Raw genomic sequence first — 6,136 nt, 5'->3', positions numbered from 1 at the left:
CTCAGGGTCACACAGCCAGTCGGTACCACGGCTAAAGTTAGAGTTTAGGTCCGAGGACACTCAGTTTCTCTCTCCGTTACTACGTCAGGCTCTTTAAAAGCAAAGCCAAGTGCGCTGCACCCCAACTGGCCACCCAGTACGCAGAGGAACAGGCCAGCGTCCACCACAGAATCCACTGTGAGGGTGGTAAGAAGCAATGACCCTCAAGGAAAATGTCCGTGGGTCACTGTCCTCCCGGGATTAGGTGAGCCGGTCCATCCTGGCTCTGTCTGTGTGTAAGTATAGTTAGCAAACCCTTAAGTGGCACGCCAGATCGGGCCAGGCCGTGAATACCTTTCAAAAAAGATACAAACTGAAACAAGCCGTACTTGACCTTAGAGGTTTGAGGTCAGAAGTGTATTGATCTGGGGGGAATCCTAACCTGCTCGGCCTCAGAGGCCAGCAGCCTGGGGGAGCAGGAGAATGAAGCACAGCAGCTTCAGCACGCAGGCCGTGGAGCCCCATGGGAGGGGGTGACCCACAGGCCCTGCTGCCCGGGTGGGATGCCCAGCACCCACCCAATCCCCAGAGGACCCCTCTCCCTCTGGCTGACACTCACCACTTCTCGACCCCAACTCAGAGCCTGGTCTTCTACCTCCTTTCCACCCCAGACCAAACATCACCCCTCCCCTCAGGCAGAGTTCTCAATAGCCACACGGCGGTTCCAACCCCTCTCGGATTCAGTGTCCTTCCCGTAGCATCCTTACCTACTGCAGAAGGACTGGCCTGTCCCTAACGCATCAATCCCCCCGGCCACCAGGAGGGGACGCCAAGGTGCTGAGGAGGAGATGCGCCCTTTCAAACTTTCTGCCCAGCCCTGAGACAGCGGCCTTCTAAACGGATGGTACCCGAGGCCACCCTTGCCCACCAGCCCAAAGGGCTGCTATTCAGACAAGCACACAGCAAAGCTGGACGTAAATGCAAGTTATTATAACATGAGGGTTTACAACTTGGAGAGATGTGTGTGTACAGTGGACCCTTGGGGCACTGACGCCGGGTCATCAAAAATCTGGGGCTAACTTTACAGTCAGGCCTCGGTACACAGGGTCCCTCTGTATCCTCGGTTCCCTATCCGCGGAGTCAACCGGGCCTGGGCGTGCAGGCTCACACCCTGTAAGGAGGCGCTTACTGAAAAGAATCTGTGTATCTGCGGCCCCGTGAAGGTCAAACCTGTGTTGTTCAAGGGCACCAGCACAGTCCCCGGGCAGGAGCCTTTTCATCCCCATGGTGGTGCTGACACCCAGCCCCAGCCATGATCCCGGAGGCAGGTCATGAACCACACCAAACCTCAGTTTTCTGATCTGCAAAATGGCAAGGCCACTCTCTTCTTGGCTCACCAGACCGTTCTGAGGGCCAAATAAGTACAGGGAAAAGCGTAACTCGCACACAAGTGTGAGACTGCATTTATCGTGCAGTGATGGCTCCTTTGTGGCTGAAGGGTTACCTGCCTGATGAAAAGCTTTCACCTTCTTTATTCATTGTGACCACTAGACCGTTCCTGATTCCCTTCGTATCACTTGGGATGTGACTCTTGATTTCCAAAGTCACTCCGGCTCTCTATCACCCAGAGAGCTGTCTTCCAGGAAGGGACACTTCCATCGCCATCCGAGTCACTGACAACAGCAAATGTTATTTTACAGAGTCCCAAACGTGGAAACACAATTCCTGAGGGCCTAGGATGCACTGGACACTGAAACTATAATAATGAATGAGACACGTTCTTTGCTCTCGAGAAGCAGCAGCTCACTGGCTTGCTGTAGTGACAGCGGGAAAACAGGTCGTTGAAGCATGGCACACGCATGTACACCGACGGGAGCTTGCCCCTCCCCATAGTGTCATAGCGCTGTGACGGGAACAAGGACAGGAGGAGAGACGGGACCCTCACCCAGGGTCTCAAGGGGTCAGGAAGGCCTCTGGAAGATCGCTTCTAAGCCAAACAAATCCCTCAAGGTAGAGCTGCACTGTGAGATCACCCTGTTAGTATGATTTTCCAGCCGGTCCATGTAAGAAATTTTTTTCTTTGCTACTTTGTCACCTTGTATCAAATAGTCATAGTGGAACATCTAATACAGAGCGGTCCAGTCAGCACAGGTGCCTAGATACACTCTCAGGGAAGGAATCCCAGGACACAAGAACAGAGACAAAGGAGCCCACTTTCAGTATCTTTTTCATTCTATGACTATCTGAATACCATTAATGCAGAGAAGACATTTAAGATAAGGACACACGTGTTAACAGGACAGTCCATCAGGGCCTGGCTGCCTCTGAAAGTGGGGAGTTCGTGGCTGGGAGAGTCCTCGGTGGCGGTCAAGGCAACGGATTTGTAAATTCTGTTGTTTTTACAGCAATCCACTGAAGGTGTGTGTACACACATTAGTCAAAACTTGAAAGGAAAAATATTTACCCTCACATCCTGATGGGTGCTATAATATTTTCTATTCTATTTTCACTTTTGAAAAATGCTGGTCACCACCCACTAAATTCAGTGCCACACTAAGCGGTCACAACCTACCGTTTGGAAAGCACTAATGTAGAAATCAGTCCTGCGCTGGTCAGGATGCTGGACTAGATGACCCCTGAAATTTTGTCAAGTTCAATGATCCCATCAAGTTATGAGAAATTCCTTAGTCTAACAAGTTCCTTGCTCTGTTCTCAACAACAAATACACCTCTTCTATCCTATCAAAAATTTCCTTTCAAGAATAGTCACAGCAACTAAGTGAAGCTACTTTCCTATTCTTGAGAGCATAAGATGAAAAGAAATAAATCTCCTTAAGGGAAAGTACAGTCTCCTGCTTCCTTCCTCTACCTGTGATCTACCTGGGGCTTGAGACCTGAGGCCTTGGAACACAGCATCACTGGTTGACAGATAAAACCCAGTGTAGCAGGAGCTAAGAGGGCCACCAAGGAACCCTCAGCATGAATTGGACCTGCAATGCTGCCGCTTTTATTCTTTTTGGTTTGAGAGAGCCAGGAAGCAGCATTTTATCTCTTTTGAGTTCACCATGGCTCTTTTCATCTTTTCCTACTACTCTCTGCCCCATAAATTGCTAGAGTTAAGTCCATCATTTCAAAGACAAAATTGAGAAACCAGTTGAAAAACTCTATCACCCCAATAAAAACCTGATGGCCTGGTAAAAGGACCATGTATCCTGGTGGGTCTCCTTCTCTGGGTGGCGTATGTTCAGCTGTTTCTCCTCATCTCACGTGGAAGCTGCCTGCAGACTTCCACCTGATCAGAGCGAAAACGGAGCAGATCAGAGAGCTTTCTTGGCAGAAAGGCCTAGCTTTCCATCCTGGCTTCTGCCTGGTGGATGGCCTTTACCAAGTGACTTAACTTCCAAGCCTCAGTTTTCTAATCTGGAAAACTGATGGATCGGCCACTTATTCCAAAGAAAAGCGTGTGGCTTCTAGTAGCTATTAGGATGTCAGGAGAGCAATTTCTACTGGACTTGGTGGCATTGCTCAATGTCACCAAAGAGAAATCAGGGCCCAACCTGGCCACCCGGCTCAGAGAACTTCTCACCTGTTTATACAACTTGAGTTGAGCGACACAAGCCATTTGATTAAAGCAAACTTTGCGGGACAGTATATACAAAGAAGGAAAACCGGATTTATAACAAGTCTCTTTTTTTTTTCTTTTTTTTTTTTTTTCTTTTTTTTGCGGTACCCGGGCCTCTCACTGCTGTGGCCTCTCCCGTTGCGGAGCACAGGCTCCAGACGCGCAGGCTCAGCGGCCATGGCTCACGGGCCCAGCCGCTCCACGGCATGTGGGATCCTCCCGGACCGGGGCACGAACCCGTGTCCCCTGCATCGGCAGGCGGACTCTCAACCACTGCGCCACCAGGGAAGCCCAACAAGTCTCTTTTCACAGAAGAAAACTTTTGTGCTGAGTGTGCGACAACACACCAAAAACTAGTTACACTAAATGCAAACTATTGCTTTTCCCCCCCTCTGTTCTGTTATTAAAATGCATACTTATAAGCATCAAGACTCCTAAAATAATCGAAGAAACAGTGAAGGAAATAAAAAACAAGGAACCCTGAGCGGGGTGAGAAGACTGAGTTCAGCCCACAGTTCTCTTGTTCACCTCGACAGGACTGGTTTAGATTAGATTAAATCCATGAGATGAGGCCCAAAGAGACATGCTTACGGCACACAGGCTCTGATTTAGGTGGTTTAGAGGGGTGGGCTGGGAGGGAGAGGAATAACAATGCTGAACAGCTCGGTTTCCCGGGTCGGGTTTTTGGATTGATTCATGACATCACTAGGTTTATATTCTATTACTTTTCTTCCCCTCGAGGATGCCTGGGCTAGGTGGTAAGATGCTCAAATACCCTCCAGGAGATGCATGACGAATTCACCACGAACATCTTCCAATCTGTGGTGAATTTATCCCCCCGCCACCGCTGCAATTAACTCTCTCTGCACAAAGCAGAAGGAAGAGCCTGTTCTACAAGCTCAGAAGAGCAGCACATGAAAGATACTAACGTCATCCATGCCCGGAGCAGCTGCAACCTGCCAGCTACTCTGCTAGCCGCCTGGCACACTTTGTTTTCTGCTCCCAGTAAAGGTCCTGCTGTGGATATGAATGTCTCCATTTTATAGACAAGAAAACCAAGGCTGAGAGTCCAAGGTGACACAGCCTGTAAGCACAGATCCAAGGGTCAAACCAAGGTCTGTCTAGCTTCAAAGCATGTGCTACTATTTTAGGCTCTAAATTTCCTTCCTTAATAAGCAACAGAAGTTTCCTAATTTACCAAATAATGCATAAATATAAACAAGGAAGGAGGGAAGGCATGGTGGCATGAAGATGAAAAACTATATTTAAAAGGAAAAAATTCTTATTTATTCTCTTGGACTAGGATGGCTCTTCGAGGCGATACTCCCCTTGTACGCTGAGCACACACACCACACACACACGCATGTACACGCACACACACGAGGGCTCATGCCTCGCTGATGGCAACGTCTTGATGGCCATACTAGCACTGACTTCTAAATACTCAGTAACACGATTCATTCACAAATACACCGCACGATGCTCTCTGACCTTCAGCAGACCTCTTCAATTATTTTGGGTTCCAGGCTCTTGGTTGGGGACCTGGAGTTCTCATGAAAGCTGCCATGTGAAGCTGAAAAGCAGACAAACTGCACGTATGAGAAATGGGAGGGGAGCTTGTAACTTTCCGAAAAAACTAAATTCTAAGAGAAAAAAATTATCTACATAGAAATAGCCACGCTTGGGACTTCCCTGGTGGCGCCGAGGTTAAGAATCCACCTGCCAATGCAGGGGACACACGTTCGAGCCCTGTTCCGGGAAGATCCCACATGCCGCGGAGCAACTAAGCCCGTGCGCCACAACTGCTGAGCCTGTGCTCTAGAGCCCACGAGCCATAACTACTAAGCCCACGAGCCACAACTACTGGGCCTGAGCTCTAGAGCCTGTGAACCACAACTACTGAGGCCTCGTGCCACAACTGCTGAAGCCTGCGTGCCTAGAGCCCGTGCTCTGCAACAAGAGAAGCCACCGCAATGAGAAGCCCGCGCACTGCAATGAGGAGTAGCCCCCACTCACCACAACTAGAGGAAGCCCACGCGCATCCCAATGCAGCCAACGCAGCCAAATATAAATAAATAAATAAATTTATTTAAAAAAAGAAAAGAAACAGCCACCCTTATCTGCAACGGTAATAGGATCCGGACTTAAATGAGCAGGCAGTGCGAAACCACAGAAGGGTCTGGTCAGATAAAGGAAAGGCGCTTTACACTGACCGTGGCAGGAAAGTGAAGGACTAACATGGTCAGAACAGGACAGACGTGAGGACAAGCAGTCACAAGCCCCGCCTTTTGTACCGTGCAGGGGTGGTAGCAGAGGGGATAAGGAAAAAGGGGAATTAATGAGAGTGACTTTGACGGGAAGGAGTACCACGGATTTTGGTCTTGGTAACTAAGGTGACGGTCCTTCCATCAGGAGAAACACAGAAATCGGAAACAACTCTCGGCTGGAGAAGATGACAGGTCATTCGATTTCAATGTAACCAACTTATTCCTGCAAAACTTCTTTGTGCCCAAATCATTCTCGAATGGCTTTTCAT

Source organism: Hyperoodon ampullatus (genome assembly GCF_949752795.1).
Source record: "Hyperoodon ampullatus genome assembly, chromosome: 3".
Lineage (NCBI taxonomy): Eukaryota > Metazoa > Chordata > Mammalia > Artiodactyla > Ziphiidae > Hyperoodon > Hyperoodon ampullatus.
This window is presented reverse-complemented; position numbering follows the sequence as displayed.